General features: G+C 37.9%; 1 long non-coding RNA gene across 1 annotated transcript; it reads right to left on the minus strand.

Annotated features, from left to right (window-relative positions):
- Positions 1-14: 14 nt before the first annotated feature.
- On the minus strand, positions 15-513 carry LOC137246843 (uncharacterized). Its single transcript, XR_010951721.1, has 3 exons — positions 395-513; positions 122-333; positions 15-51 (listed from the first exon to the last, which is right to left on the minus strand). It is a non-coding gene; the product is annotated as an uncharacterized lncRNA (long non-coding RNA).
- Between the last annotated feature and the right edge of the window lie 17421 nt (positions 514-17934).

The following is a 17934-nucleotide window of genomic DNA, read 5'->3' on the forward strand; positions in this document are numbered from 1 at the left end:
TAACTTTCCACTGGGGCATTTTTTACCCTTGCGCGGAATATAATAGTATTCCTGGCAAATTAGAAAAACAGGTGGCAGAATTAGTTATATTTTTTAATCAATTTTATAATAAATATATTACCCGAGCACCATTTTCGTTTGGAAAGAGATTTATAATCTGCTCGAGCAAATTTGCAAAATCCTTGGCTTTTAGTATAATGTCATTTGCTATAACTTCGTCAATAACTATGCTTATGAGGTCGTCACGGTTTCTGTTGGTCAAATGTTGATTTTTTTGTAGGATTCTAATAAAAGCTTCCCCTTGCAAGTTTGTTGGAGTAAACTTAGTAAATCCTTGTTCAAGAAAGGATAGTTATTAGGGGTATTTAGATCGAAAATAATTTATTAAACTTACTTTGTTGAGACAGTGAGGCGAAGAAGATGATTGACTTGACGGCATAAAGTTATTACTTTGTAACCATTCAGTTACTTTGCTTGGCATCGACATGGTTTCATCATCTATTCCATACTATTAACAAAATAAAATATGTGAACGGATAAAGATTTTTTAAGAATTTACCAATGTACATACGCACCTCTTTTTTCTTCCAAATAAATGATTTCTCTCTAAACTCTACACGTAGACCCAGCGGCGGAATGGCTTCCTGTAGGTCAGCAGCCTTTAGAAATTGCAGGCTTCTGAAAGTTATCTGCGAAGCTGCAGGTCGTTGTCAGATATATGTAATAATAGCAAGTTATTAGCTCGATACAAATATTTATTTGTTAAGTAATTACTCACCTTTTAGGAATGGCAAAACGTCGACCAAATCAAACTCTTTCAGCAGCTCTACCAACTTCTCCTCATCCTGATTGTCAACAATTTGTGTGGTAGTAACAACTACTCCTTCTAAATTTGTACACACTTCTTCAGATTCCACGTTCTCGAAATTATAAATAAAATCATCAATTTGCAACGAGTTGTTCATTTTGTTCACAATATATCAAGCAAAATCCACAAAATAAATTTTTTGTCAGAACGGACAGCAAATAAAATCAACTAAACTCAGCAAACTGCTTCTTCTTACTTATGCATGAGCCATACTTTTAAATATGAACATGTTTAAAATAAAGACGTTTATGTTTGAACTAAAGTGGTACATTTTTGATTCAAGTATGGAACGTTGTAATCGCACGCAATTTTTAAAATGAATATGTCAATATTAGAATTAAAAATGCAACATTATTAATTCAAATATGAAACATTTTAAAATCTAAAATACACTTTAATTTTAAAAATGACATATTTAATTTAAAAATATTTTGATTTGTTTTGAAAATCTTCATTTTTAAAATAATAATGTCCTCGTTAAAAACGTGCATATTAAAAATAAAAATTTTATTTTTGATTTTAAAATGCAATTTTTCTCTGAGTGTACCAAAGTTTTAAGCGGACGTTTTTGGGTCGGATAGGGTATACATATGAAAATGGTAAAAGTAATGTTTCTCTCAATACCTTGCTATCGTTCTATGTTGTTTGGTAAGACGTTGGTCAAAGAGAAAAGCTTAATACAGAGGATTCAACCGATGTGTTAGTTGGTGTCAGACAGTGAATAGGAAATACGCTCACATCATGCTCTTTGGTTCCTCCTCTTTGTTCTCTACGTTGCTTTATTCCTACGTTATTATCGAAGTATATGTAGAAGAAGAATGTGCTTTATATATAAGAGGAGTAGATACAAGTAAAAAGTATAGATGCTTATTTTCAGTGGGTGGTTAAACTGTAGTATATAACTTGCCTAGCGTATAACCCTGCTACTTTATCTATTAAAAAATTGAAACGATCAAAAGGCAAGATTAAACTAAGCCGACCTTAACTGCAGCTTAAATTCACAAAGAAAATTTAAGCAAACATTTTGCTTGAATGTGGCTAATTAGAAATTGTTGTCTTAAAGAAAAATTTGATAAATAGCGTTACAAAGTACGATATAAATAGTATATTGACAATTACCTTAGTAGTATGGTTTCATTCGACTTGAAAAAAGTTTAATTTGAAATGAAAAAAGTTTCATTTGACTTGAAAAAAGTTTCATTTGAAATGAAAAAGTTTAATTTGACCTGAAAATGCTATATCTTTTCTATGCTTCCGAACTGGTAAAAATGTTGATACTATCGAGCTAGTTCTTATTTGGTACTTGAGGTGTAGTGACGAACCAGAACCGTATTTTTTGTAAATAATAGGCGTAGTTGAAAAAGAGAAATATCGATATCGGCACTCGATATAGCGATATCAATATTGATACTTTTATAGCTCTGATCACTATCCTTTGCAACACCAAAAAATTGTTAGTCTTAGCAAATGGATCCAAATACTTTTTTTAAAGTCAATTTGCTACTACACTTTTTTTCGCTAAAGATTTACATTTCCGCTTAACACGAAATTACCTACATACATCGCATGGAAGTGAGTTTAACTTTTTTATGTTTCACTACTTTAACTGTTGCTTCAAGCGGTCGTCGCTGTTAGCGAATCAAGTTGAAGATTTGTTTTACAAACCTACCTCAATAAATACGTACAGAGATACATACATATGAGTTGCATGAATATGTGACTGTGTAAAACTTAACTGCTTTTTAGTCTCTTAGCTTCGTCGCCTTTGGCCATTTCATGTTAGCGCTTTTGTTGGCATTGTTTGAGTGTCGGTAACTTTCGAGCTTTTATCGTTGTGTATTTTTTAAAATGGAACGCATTCAGCAAATAGTGGTGGCCATGAATATCTAAACTAGCTTCACATGTATTACAAGTAAACGATATACACTTATAATATACAGCTAGAAAATCCAAAAAAATCCCCAGCGGGTTAGGGGGTTAGAATATACCCGCGGTAGGTATGCCTGTCGTAAGAGGAAAAATCCAATGTAACCTAATTAAGTTCCGTCTAAGGGCCTAAAATGATTGCACACAATTTGGATTAAAAATCATGGAACACAGTTCATGTTCGCGTGGAAAACTAGCAGATCTGGAATTTAAATCCCGAATCGTGCTGAATTTTAGCCTGTATATATTTTATTATGGGTTTTGAAAAACATTTAAAAGCATATTAGTAATGTACCTACAAATATAGACATAATATTAATTAAATTTTCCGAGCATAAAAATAAGTTTTTAGACATACAGTATTTCAAGCGCATAAGAGTTATTCTTGTTAAATGCCATTTTGTGGCAAGTATGGTTGAAATAAAATCTGTGTGCAAGAAAACATTAGCGAAAGTCTTGCGAAAGACTTAAAAAAAACTGTAAGGCACGATGACCTCCGAAGAGATTTTAGGCCAACCTTCTCTTCCAATATGCGTGCGCTGCTTTTAATTTCTTACAAATTGGTCAGACGGGATCTACATGTTTTATGCCGACTCCGAACGGCATCTGCAAGGCCGATGAGTTTTCACTGAGAAGCTTCTAATGGCAGAAATACTCTCGGAGTGTTGGCCAAATCACTTCCGAGTGGTGACCCCGCTTAGAAAAAATTTCTTTTAATTGAAAAACCTTTTTTATAAAATTTTGTTGTTGCTTTGCCCGGGGTGTGAACACAGCATTTTCGGTGTGGTAGGCGGAGCACGCTACCACTCCACCACGCCGGTCGCGGGATTTTAAATGGATATTAACATGCCTAATAATCCTGTCATTTTTGGAACTTTGCAAGGCCGGGACACCGGACTTCGGTATAGTCATCCCTAGCTATTACCTATCAAAAACCTGCATGCACTGAACGTTAAAATAATATGTTTTATGCTTATCCTGTACAAATTTTAATTTTCTGGCTAAGGCCTTTGTTAATAAAACTAATGATACATTCTTTTATTACACGACTTTTTTCTTGAATTGGTCTATGCGGGATTTAGAGTTGGCGGGATTTTATTTTGTCGGAATTTTGTTATGTTTGTTTTTGACTTGTCTGGACTGTGTCTTGTTGAGATTTCCAAATATTGTTTTGCTTATGTTTTATCGGGACTCTGAAAGCCGCAATTCTGAAGAAAACCCCATATAAATGCCCCTCCCACATATCAATAACCGCTTCCTGCAACTTCAATTTGTTAGTATAAGCCAATGTTTGCTACCATTAATATAAACTGTTGTGTTAATTAAAACCGAAAATGAAACCAGCGCAGCCAGCGTGCAAATGAAAAACAAAGAAAATTAAGAACGAAATTGTGCTATGAAATGCTGTTGATAATGGCAAAAATGTAAGTATTGATGCTACAAAAGTCAATCGCTCTATATACATATCTACAGTTTACATGTGTATCAGCATACACAAATACGTACGAAAAACGTGTGTGTTATGTGCGTGCTATGTGTGTACATTAAAATTGTAAAATGCCGCTTGTAAAGATAATTCACACAATCATAATTAAATGTTCGCGGCTGGTTAAAATGCACCATGAGCTTAATGAAAACATCGCATCACAAATTGATCGCGTTCAAGTGTGCTTACCTATAATAAATACCCAGCCAGCATTTTTTGAAAATTTTTATCAAAATCAATAATTCGAATTTAAAAGCATTTTCTGTTCGAAAATTAAAGTAAGGTCGGGAGAAAAATGTACCTTAAATGTGATTATTCTTGAATAATCATTTACGGTGGCCACCGTGGTGTGATCGTAGCGTGCTTGGACTACCACACCGTATACCCTGGGTTCACACCCCGGGCAAAGCACCATCAAAATTTTTGAAATAAGGTTTTTCAATTAGAACACAATTTTTCTAAGCGGGGTCGCCCCTCGGCAGTGTTTGGAAAGCGCTCCGGGTGTATTTCTGCCATGAAGAGCTCTCTGTGAAAACTCATCTGCCTTGCAGATGCCATTCGGAGTCGGCATAAAACATGTAGGTCCCGTCCGGCCAATTTGTAGGGAAAATCAAGAGGAGCACGACGCAAATTGGAAGAGAAGCTCGGCCTTAGATCTCTTCGGAGGCTATCGCGCCTTACATTTATTTTATTTTAATCATTTATGATTCCTATTTCGAAACGCTTTTTATTCATATTTGATATCATTGTAAAATTAACATTTAATTGTTTTAGAGTAATATTTGATTGCTTTTCACAGTCATTTCCTGATCATTTCGTGAATATATTTCAATCGTTTTGGTTGTGATTTTTGAATCATTTTTGAATGCGATTATGATGCATTTATTCTTCATATCTCATTCAAAATAAGATACTACATAATAATCTTATTTCATCAGGGAAAGAAAGTATGCGGAAGTGAGTTATTTGAACCACAGGTACTCTCAAACACACTTGACCGATATACACCTGCGACTACAACATCCAACATCATCTATGATCGTCAATATCTTAGAATACGATATGGTACGAGATGTTGAAAACATATCCAGGTACATATGTCAAGACATTTTCACTTACCTGGGGTTCAAATACATAGCTCACACCCTTTGTATTGTCCAAATATTATGTATTTTGTGGGAAGCCGAAGGTGGAGAAATGGTTTGGTTTCGGTCATGAGCAGCATTTGCATTATATGTCTTGAAGAATATCTTAATAATAAAATTTTTATATACATACTAGCAGACCCGGCAGACGTTTTTCTGCCGTAAATTTGGTCTATCTGCATTATTTTAATAAGCTTTTTCCGTCTAACTCTGCTCTACCCCTCTACAGCTTTTCCTAATTTTTTATTCACTCCTCACCCGTCTTCTTCACTTCATCTATCTCCATCTTCGTCTCATTCTATCTCTTTCTCAGTCTCCTTCACTCTTTTCTCTTCTCCCAATATTTTCTCATTCTTCTTCATATCTTATTACCAGTCCCAGAGGGTGGTATGTATTTTGTTACAGTCCCATTCCGAGTCTCATTCCCAGACCCACTCCGAGTCGCAGTCTCAATCCCAGTTCTAGTCCTAATCCCAGTCCCAGTCCGTCTCTGGTATACTTCCCTGAAAAAAGCTTCCAAAATACTAATATAGGCAAATTTATATACGAAATTTCAGGCAAATCGAATAGGATGTATGTAAATAGGTATGTGGGTATTATTAATTCTTGTCTTTATTTCGGTTTCGCATTCATGTTTATCAGTTTTGCCAGGTTGATGCGACTAAATCGAATATCGCAATGAACTTTAGAGCCCTCCGCAACAGCTTTCATTTGATATCCATAATACACACACATTCTATGGATATCCGGGTCCATGTTTTGGCCTATATCTAGAGACCCTAGTCACTCAGCGGTGTAAAACTTACTCTGTACTAAAGCATACGTCAATAGCTTCAATTTGATACCCATAATATAAAAGCACATTCTAGGTGTATCCGGGTCCATGTTTTGGCCTATATCTCGAGACCGTAGTCACCCAGCGGTATAAAACTTACTCTGTACTAAAGCATACATCAACAGCTGCAATTTGATACCCATAATGTAAAAACACATCCTATTGTTACCCTGATCCACGTTTTGGCCTATATCTCGAGACCCTAGTCACCAATAGGTATGAAAACTACCCTGTGCTAAAGCACTCATCAACAGCTGCAATTTGATACCCACAATGTAAAAACATTGTCTAGGCGTTCACGGGCCCACGTTTGGCATATATCTCCAGACCCCAGTCACCCAGGGGTATGAATATTATCCTCTACTAAATCACTCATCAACAGCTTTCAATTGATATCCATATTGTATAAACACATTCGAGGGGTACCCGGGTCCACGTTTTGATCTCAAAATTCTAGGCACGTAGCGAAAAACAGGTAGACGTTGGCCGATTCTCAGACCTACCCAATATGCTCACAAAATTTCATGAGAATCGGTTCAGCCGTTTCGGAGGAGTTAGGCCTCTAACACGTGACTCAAGAATTTTATATATTAGATTTTTTTTTTTTTTGAGTTTTATGATTGACAAAATGTGTGTATGTAAAAAAAATAAGATTTTCAATGAAAAGTAAAATTTTAAGAAGTATAAAATTCATTATTCAGTCAACAAATATAGCCAGAAAAAATTCAGAAAGCTGAATTGAAAATGATTAAAAATTTTTGATCACCTAAAGTACACACATTTGATTCAAATATGATTCCAAAATGGGATTGAAAAACTATATTCAGTTTTTATTCATCGAAAGGCAAGCATATTTGATTATTCTTTTTGTTCGCTTTTATGAAATATTAAAATTTAATCATCAAAGGACTTCAAAAATTATTCCAAAAAGTGATCGAAAATGCTTTTCAGTTTTTGATCATCAACAGTAATCATATTTGATTATTTCTTTTGTTCAATTGTATGATAGCTCATTATTTAGTCAGAAAGAGTAATCAAATTGTATTTATATGTAGGGAAATTCAAAATTGAATCATCTAAATGCTGAGTGGGTAAAATTATATATAGGACTTATATATATATATATATACTTATACATATATGTGTGTGCATTATCGCATTTCACTCGAAATCATTTCATAATTGGAAGAAAATATCAATGCTTTTCATTCAATACTTGGAAAATACCACACCACAATGACTTGAATAAGAGCGCATATATGTTGTTACAGAATTTGGCAACATGCTTACATATGTATGTATATATGCAGTATGTACTACATACTCACAGGTATAAACATAAATACCATTATTTTCAGAACCTCCTCATTCATGAAGGTGATATCTCATTTATGTGTCTATAAAGTAAACCTTGTATATACCCTGCAAAAGAAACGTGCGACGAAATGATGAGAGTGTACCAATGAGGGCACGTGACTTCTTATATGATGTATAAAATTCTTCACCTTTAACCAATTAAAGGTGTGCCATTTTTCAGTTGTATCTCAGATACAAGGGCTTTGTTCGCTAAATCTGAATATGGAATCAGGTTTCTTCATTTTGTGTTTTGTTTTAGAGATATTTTTACACAAAGTTACGAAAATCACGTTTTCGGCTGCATTCAATACGTTATTTTGTTGCGAAAAATAATTTTAATTAAAAACCTACATATACCCCGAGAAAGCAAAATCGTTTTACTCTGTGGCTCCTTTTAATTTTTCCTGATATTTTTTTTGTGATATGTTGATATATATGCACATACGTTAATATGCTCTACGTCCTTTATCACTGCGAACATATTGTAACGAATTTGCTGCAAATTCCTCTTATTTGCCCTTTTGCTAGGTTCGTATCGCTAAACTGTTGAATAAATAACTCCAATATTGAATAATGGAAAAATGGCCTTTATTAAAATACTTCACAATAACACTCAAACTGTGCAACGAATAGCTTAATAACCAAACTGATAGCTCAAATGAAACTCCACTATTCAAAATAATACTGCTATTGCTCGCTAGATATCGTCTTAGTCGTAACTGCTTGACAACTCAAATCAAACTGAATTACATTTTACTCGCTTGTGCCGCTTTTATAGTTTACGCTGCATACATCTAGGCTCTTCTATTTCCAGAACTTACCAACTATTTCGAGTGTTTATAGTTCTCATATAGTTTCTACTTGTTTACAATTTTCTACTTTTCAGCGTCTCTCAGATATATGTGAGTTTGTAGTTACAGTCTCTCACACACACATAGGCGTATAAGTAAATGCATCTGTGTGTGACATATCTCGGCTGCCTTATATATGTGTATACATGATTTGATTATTGACGTAAACACTGCTTAGCATGGCCTTAGTGATGGTATAGCTTAGTGATGCTATTATCCGTGACAATATTGTAACGAATTTTACTTGCAAATCCTCTTATTTGCAATCCTCTGCTAAGTTCGAATCACTAAACTGTTGAATAAATAACTCCAATATTGGATAATGGAAAAATGGCCTTTATTAAAGTACTTCACAATACACTCAACTGTGCAACGAATAGCTTGCTTAATAACCACACTGATTGGTAGCTCAATGAAACTCTACTATTCAAAATAATACTGCTATTGCTCGCTAGATATCGTCTTAATCGCAACTGCTTGACAACTCAAATCAAACTGAATTACTTCTTACTCGCTTGCCCCGCTTTTATAGTTTACGCTGCATACTTCTAGGCTCTTCGATTTCCAGAACTTACTAGTTGTTTCGGCTACAAAATCGCCAGCCACAACTACGTGCACAAATTATTGCTCTCTCTTGTGACAACTCAGAGAAGATATATGCATGTGTTTGTGCATTGCCGCTCCGCTGCTCGTATACGTACATATGTGTAGACGCAATTATTAATTCGTTTATGTAGATACATAAAGATTGAATTATTGATGTGAATGTTTGTAGTTTACAGTCTCTCGCGCGCACATAGGCATATATGTAAGTAAATGCATCTGTGTGTGACATCTCTCTGGGTGCCTTATATATGTGTATACTTGATTTAATTATTAACGTAAATACTGCTTGGCATGGCCTTAGCATCGCCTTAGTGATGGGATAATTTAGTGATGCTAATATCCGTGACACTGCCCTCCACCTAAGTCTGATCGTCCCGATCAGACAAATCTCTCGATCTAAACGTTGCTAGCCTTTCGTGGTTTACCGATGGTTTGTATGCGGTAGGTACACTACATCGTTGATCCGTTTTACAACTTTGTATGGGCCTTCCCAATTACACTGCAATTTCGGGGACAAACCTTTTTTACGTTGTGGGTTGTATAACAGCACCAAATCTCCTTCCTGAAAACCTTCTGAATTAATTGCTTTATCATATCTGGCTTTCATCTTGTCACTCATAATCTTTGTTCGTTGCCTTACCAGATCATGTATTTCTCTTAGCTCTTCTTCCAAATCACTAGTTGATTTCCTGACATTTCTCTCCGCATTGGCATCTATCCCAAACTTCAAATCAGCTGGCAGTCTAAGGTCATTGCCAAAAATTACTTTTGCAGGGGTTTGGCCCGTTGTCTCATGCACTGCTGATCGGTAAGCCATCAAGAATAATGGTATGCGGGTATCCCATTCTTTATGGTACTTGTCCACTACTTTCCTTAAGTGCTCCTCCAATGTTCTATTGAATCGTTCTACCATACCATCGGATTGAGGATGCAATGCAGTTGTCCGTGTTTTTCGAATGCCCAATGACTTACACATTTCCTGGAACACAGGTGATTCGAAATTCCTGCCTTGGTCAGAATGTAACTCCATTGGTACACCATACCTTGCAACCCAATTGTTTATAAACACTTCTGCTACCGTTTCCGCTTCTTGATTTGGGATTGGGTATACATCTGGCCATTTGCTGAAATAATCCATAACTACCAATACATATTTGTTTCCGCCGTTGCTAGTAGGAAATGGACCGGCGACATCCATAGGGATCCTTTCAAATGGCGCACCTGAGTTATATTGCTTCATCTGGCCATGACTTCGTGTTCTGGACCCTTTCGCTCTGCTGCAAACCTCGCAGTTCGCAATCCACTCAGTGACCGACTGACGGCAACCAACCCAATAGAATCTCTGTTTAATCTTCTCGAGCGTCTTCGTGATTCCAAGATGACCTCCGCTTGGACCATTATGCAGCTCGCTGAGCACGTCAGGAATCCTCTTTCTGGGAACAACTATCAGTTTATTCTTGTATTTACCATCCTCACTCTCCCATACTCGATGAACGCAACCGGATATCAATTCTAAACTGTTCCACTGTGCCCAATATGACTTCGCAATGGGACTCTCTGCTGACATCTCTTCTCTGTTTGGTCTTTCATTTCGTTCGAGCCCTTGCATAACACGTGACAGATCTGCATCTTCTAGCTGGCACTTTCTTAGCTGTTCCTTGTCCCATTCATCTGTACATGTTATAGTTATTAGCCGGACATCTATAATGTCTTCTTTAGCCTCGGCTTTTTAACAGTGCTTGCATTCCAAACTACATGGTCTTCGTGACATTGCATCGGCATTTCCATGGGTACTACCTTTTCGATGCTCAATGGAAAAGTCATAGCTTTGTAATCGCTCGATCCACCGTGCCAATTGTCCTTCCGGATTACGGAACTGCAGTAGCCATTTTAAAGCTGCGTGATCTGTCCTGACACGGAATCGCTGGCCGTAGAGGTATTTGTGAAAATGTTTAACGCACTCTACCAATGCCAACAGCTCTCTCCGCATAACGCAGTAGTTCCTCTCTGGTTTTCCAATCGAACGGCTGTAATATGCAACTACCTTCTCCTGTCCATCGACCAGTTGTGATAAAACGTCTCCTATAGCATATCCACTCGCATCTGTATCTAGAATAAATGTTGCTCCTGGAATCGGATATGCTAACATTGGGGCAGTGCACAAACGCTCCTTCAATGTTTGGAAAGCCACTTCTTGCTCCTTCTTCCATTCAAAAGCTTTATTTTTTCTTGTAAGCTCATGGAGGCTATGGGCTACGCTGGAAAAATGTTGTACAAATCGGCGGTAATATGTGCACAGCCCAAGGAAACTTCTTAATTCATGTAGGTTCTGTGGTCTTGGCCAATCCTTTACAGCCTCTATCTTTTCGTTCGCAGTGCAGATGCCCTCTGTCGTTACCTTGTGACCCAAATAATTTACTTTCTTTTTAAATAGCGCACACTTTTTGGGACTTAACTTCAGACCAGCGCCAGCTATTCTTTGGAAAACTTCCTCCAAGTTCTTAAGATGTTCATCGAAATTCTTGCCCAATACGATGATGTCGTCCAGGTACACCAAGCATGTTTTCCAATGTAGTCCTTTCAATACCTGATCCATGAGTCTCTCGAAAGTAGCTGGTGCATTACATAGTCCAAAGGGCAATACTGTAAATTGCCAAAGACCATCTCCGACGCTGAAGGCTGTTTTCTCTTTGTCTTCCTCCTTTACCTCCACTTGCCAGTAGCCACTTTTCAAGTCCAGTGTGGAAAACCATTTCGTACCAGAGAGCGAGTCCAGAGTGTCGTCAATTCTTGGCAATGGGTAGCTATCCTTTTTCGTAACGTCATTCAACTTCCGGTAGTCCACGCAAAACCTCATTTTTCCATCCTTCTTCTTTACAAGTACTACCGGTGAGCTCCAGGGACTAGCTGATGGTTCGATGACGCCGCTGTCGCTCATTTCTTGTATAATTTCACTCACAACTTCCCGCTTCGCCAGTGGAACACTACGTGGAGCTTGACGGATCGGCCTCGCATCTCCAGTGTCAATTTGATGTTTCACAACGTTGGTGCGGCCTGGTTTAGAACCATCCTGGTCAAATATGTTCGCGTGTTTTATGAGCAGTTGTTTTGCCTTACTCTGATAGGCTTCCTCTAGCCCATGCGTCCATGCCGTGATATCATTTGAAAGATCAGTATTACTAGATGAAACGTGTTCCTGGATCTGTTCACAGTTAATAACTACTTCGGCCTCTTGGCATCTTCCCAAAATAGCTCCTTTGGTCAAATTGAATGGTGACTTGAACTCATTGAGTACTCTTACCGGAATGCGTCCATCTTGTTTTGTCATAGCCAGGGTTTTTCCTACAAGTATGTTCAGTGCTGATTTATTTGCTGCTTCGACAACCCACAATTTGTTTGTCCCACAATCTCCATCAACCTTTGCCCAGATGACTGCTTCTGATTTTGGTGGTATTTGCTGACTCTCTTCCACCAGCACTCGTTTACTGCTGTAGCCTCTCTCGTAGCCGAAATTAAGTGGCACATCCATGTTCTTATATCGCATCGTCTTGCATTGCATATCGATTTTGATGCCTTGGTTGATTAAGAAGTCCATTCCAATTATGATTTCATCAACAATACCTGCCACTATAAAATTGTGTAGTACCGTGACGTTTCCAATTGCTACTTCACATTCTACTTCTCCAACTACCTGGGTGTCTTCTCCAGTGGCTGTACGCAATATTGCTCCATGCAATGGTCTGATCTGCTTGTTGACTAAATCCGCTCGAATGATGGAATGAGATGCACCCGTATCTACAGTCAGTAAACGTTCTTCTCCATACACATGTCCTCCGACAGTAAGATTGCTCGACCTTCTTCCAATTTGTGAGATAGAGATTATGGGGCATTCAATTGAGGGAGTCAGCTGTCGCCCCTTGCTGCTGACTCGCTTTAGTTTAACGATTGAGTGGATTTGGAGATTTGCTCGTCTCCTTCAGCTCTGCGTTTACGGCCACCCACATTGTTGGAACTATTGGAATTGCTACTGCAATGACGTGTAATGTGACCTGGGTTACCGCACTTGAAACATTTCATAACTCCGGCATTTTTCTGTTGTGATCCCTTCAGAGTTTCCAAAATTGTATCTACCCACTCTGGCCTTTCTACTTCCACACGATGAGCTTTGTATGCTGGTTTACTCAATAATGACGCCGTTTCCTGAGTCAATGCATGGGATACCGTTTCAGAAAATGTTTGCTTTGGGTTCGCGTATGTGGCTCGCTTCGTTTCGACGTCCCGTATGCCATTTATAAAGCTTTGAATCTTCACTCTTTCCGTGTATTCCACGGGTGCGTCCGCATTTGCAAGATGAGCCAATCTTTCAATATCTGAAGCAAACTCCTGCAATGTCTCATTTGCTTTTTGGTAGCGGTTTTGCAACTCAATTTGGAATATCTGTTTCCTATGCTCGCTTCCATAACGTCGTTCTACAGCAGCCATCAATGTTTCATAACTGTTCCGTTCGTACTCTGGAATAGTCTGTAAGATTTCGGCAGCTGGTCCTTTCAATGCTACGAAGAGTGCGGCAACTTTATCTTCCACATTCCAGTTGTTCACTGCTGCGGTCTTCTCAAACTGTAGCTTAAAGACCTGGAAAGGAACAGAACCGTCAAAGGATGGTGTTTTTCCCTTTGGATTACTCGCTGAAACTGCTGGACGATTTAATTGTAACTGCTCCATACGACCCTTCAAATCATCGACTTCTGCCTGAAATTGAGCCATTTTTGCATCCTGCGCTTCCAGCTTTGATGTTACCCTTGCTTCCTGTGCTTCTAACTGTGAAGACATTTGTGCCACCTGCAATGATAAGCGCTCCTCTTGTTCTTCCATCTTTGATGTTATGCGTGTCTCCTGCGATTCCAGTTGGGATGCCATATATGTCTTCTGTTCTTCCAATTGCGTTTCCATCTTGGATGTAATCTGTGTCGACATTTCTGACATTCGCGTTTCTTGTGCTTCAATCTTCGATGTTATTCGTGTCTCTTGGGATTCCATCTGTGATGACATATACGTTTTCTGTTCTTCCAATTGTGATGACATGTTGGTAGATATTTGTGATGACATTTCGGACATTTGTGCCGATATTGCAACCAATATCATGTTCAGGTCTGTGTTCGCCATTGTCTGCGGTGTTTCATTTTTCTCTTCAATTTTTGTTGTTGTCTCGTCCTCATCAGGATAAAAAACATACTCGTCCACATCAATTCCTTCTGCTTCCTTTGCCTCTCGTAGCCGTGCCTGAAGTTCGAGTTTAACGCCGCTTGTATTCAATCCACGGGCTTCCAACTCCTTCTTTAGTTGCTGGATCTTCAATTCACTGAACTTAGCCATGTCCTTGTTGTCCTCTGGAATTTATTCAACAATTCCTCTTCTGACACCAATTGTAACGAATTTTACTTGCAAATCCTCTTATTTGCAATCCTCTGCTAAGTTCGAATCACTAAACTGTTGAATAAATAACTCCAATATTGGATAATGGAAAAATGGCCTTTATTAAAGTACTTCACAATACACTCAACTGTGCAACGAATAGCTTGCTTAATAACCACACTGATTGATAGCTCAATGAAACTCTACTATTCAAAATAATACTGCTATTGCTCGCTAGATATCGTCTTAATCGCAACTGCTTGACAACTCAAATCAAACTGAATTACTTCTTACTCGCTTGCCCCGCTTTTATAGTTTACGCTGCATACTTCTAGGCTCTTCGATTTCCAGAACTTACTAGTTGTTTCGGCTACAAAATCGCCAGCCAAAATTATTGCACAAATTATTGCTCTCTCTTGTGACAACTCAGATAAGATATATGCATGTGTTTGTGCATTGCCGCTCCGCTGCTCGTATACGTACATATGTGTAGACGCAATTATTAATTCGTTTATGTAGATACATTAAGATTGAATTATTGATGTGAATGTTTGTAGTTTACAGTCTCTCGCGCGCACATAGGCATATATGTAAGTAAATGCATCTGTGTGTGACATCTCTCTGGGCTGCCTTATATATGTGTATACTTGATTTAATTATTAACGTAAATACTGCTTGGCATGGCCTTAGCATCGCCTTAGTGATGGGATAATTTAGTGATGCTAATATCCGTGACAATATGTAAACCAATTCGCGTAGCATACTTTCAGGCAGACTTTCTTACAATGGGTTTGGAGTTATGTAGCGGCTAACCGGGTCGGTAGCAGTCCTTTTATCTTTAATATTTTATTTTACTATTAGATATATAGTTTTTATTTTGAAAATCCATGGATTTCCGAACCCGCCTGCATGCAAGTATTAAGTGACTCGCGTGCCTAAAAGTAGACTTCAAATTTGTAATAAAATTCGGTATGGACAAAATTTCGCAAATCTGATACGGTTTAAAGAGAAATATCTCTAACAAGACTTTTAAAAAATAAGACCATGTTATCGAGGAAAATAGTTGCACTTTCAACGTTAAATGTTGTTTTGCAATATAAAAATTCTTCGTAACGAAAATGTGTAGTGAATATAGCAGAAAAACGTATGTTTAGCTCTTTCAGGTACAAATATCCGAAAACCAAAACCATATTAAAAACTCAGCTACAGTGTACCAATTGGCCCATTTCTGGGAATAAAATTTGACGGCCTGTGTCACTCTTGTCACTTATGGAATGTTTGGTAAGCAGATGAGCAAGCCACAGCTCGGATGGTTCAATACAGCAGGCCAAAACTGATCAGAAGTGTGATGTGATGGATCCATAAAAATATAGTACAGATATGCCTTATATCAGGATGTATAGTTAAATTTTGTTAGGAATAATTTTGTTTTTTATAAGATTTTTAAATAAATAAATAAAAACATATAAATAAAAATACAACACCATTTTTGAATTCGTAAGAATTCTAAAGTAATCCAAAAGGTATACCTCTATCTTTGGAGCTCTGCTAAGACAATAGTTGTATATAATAATATGTGAAGGTTCTCAATGGAGTGCCAAGCCAAGCGTTTTTGAGGGGGATAGGCAGACGAGTTTTCACTGCGTTGACAGTTGTGTGCCGCATTGTTAGGCAGTGAAGCTTAAAGTTGAATCAGGCGCATGTTATTGGCACATTGCGATAGTTACTATGACATGTTTCCGAATTTCACTTCATCATCAGCTAGCTTTGCGAGTGCTGGGCTCGAGAACACCTGCATTCGTAGTCGTGTTCAGGTCGATGCCTTATATTTTCTGTCATTTGAAGACCTATCTAACTTTTGCATTTTGGTGCTATCTCTTTTGACACATACATTTTAATTACGTGTTAACAGAACTTGATTTTTGACAATGAATTTATAGCAATTCGTTTGGCATTACATCCTTTACTCACCATTATATAATTTTTATTAATGTGAATTTGATTAGTCAGACAGGTCCACTGCTCATACAATGTTCCTGCATAAAGGCCTTATAACATTGCGTTTGAGATGATATTGTAATGAATTTTGGGAGTTCCTGATAATTATTCACCTTCTGCTAATGTTCGAATCGCTGAACGGTGGAATAAATCACTCAAATATTCAGCATTGCAAAATGGTCTTTATTTGGACTACTTTGGGTGTAGTACAATTATACTTCAATATCACGTACTTCACAACTAATAGCGTGTTTAAATCAAACTGATTGCTGATTCCTCAGCGTGCGCTGCTTTTATACTCTCGGTTCTCTCGTTCGCTCATTTCTCCTAAGAGCTAGTCAGTTGTATCTCATGCTTGGTTACCAGCTATATACATCTATATTTGTAGTTTATGTTTTTCTATTAGCCCTATGCGAGTATCAACTTCTGCTCTTAGCTGATGACTACATATGTGTATGTGAGATATCTCTTCAAAAAGGGCAAGGCCTCAGGAACTGATGACATATATGCTGAATACCTCATAGCAGATCCAGATACCGCAGCTGAAACCTTACTTCCAATCTTCCGTCAGGTATGGGAAGAAGAATCCTACCCTCGTCAGTGGAATGAAGGCATACTTGTAAAAGTCGCAAAAAAGGGAGATACCTCTGATTGTAACAACTACAGAGGTATCACCTTACTCTCGATTCCTAGCAAAGTGTTCTCCACGATCTTACTGTCCCGAATTGAAGAGGCGGTGTATGGAACTCTAAGAGAAAATCAGTTTGGCTTTAGACAAAACCGATCCTGTGTTGATCTAATAAATACCGTCCGAATCATTGTTGAACAATACTTTGAATACAGAACATCAGCTTATTTACTTTTTATCGACTTTAAAAAGGCTTTTGATAGTCTCGACAGGAAATTTATTTGGGAAATACTACGAAAACGAGGGATGCCCAATAAAATAATCAACATTATAAAGGCAATGTATGCCGAATTTAAGTGCCGGGTCAGTCACGATGGGCGCCTCTCAGAACCCTTCGAAATTAAAAGCGGGGTGCGACAGGGATGCATACTCTCGCCGCTCTTGTTTATCTTGGCATTAGACGAGATTATGAGGAACGCAGAAAATGGTGGACACGGTGTACAGTTGACGCCTTTCACTCAGCTAGGGGATTTAGATTATGCAGACGATGTCTGTCTGCTAAGCCACAGAAGTACTGACCTTCAACACAATTTAGAAGCTGTCAACACACATGCAAAGGAGGCCGGACTAAGCATCAATACAGCGAAAACCAAAGTCATAAGATGCGGCTATAGTATCTCATCAAGGCCATTGACGCTTACGGTTGACGAAAATGAAATCGAAGGTGTAGAGTCCGTTGTTTATCTTGGTAGTATTGTCTCAAATAAGAGCGGTGCAGATGAGGACGTTCAGTCTCGCATAAACAAAGCAAGAATGGTTTTTG

Source organism: Eurosta solidaginis, chromosome 3 (genome assembly GCF_040869045.1).
Source record: "Eurosta solidaginis isolate ZX-2024a chromosome 3, ASM4086904v1, whole genome shotgun sequence".
Classification (NCBI taxonomy): Eukaryota; Metazoa; Arthropoda; class Insecta; order Diptera; family Tephritidae; genus Eurosta; species Eurosta solidaginis.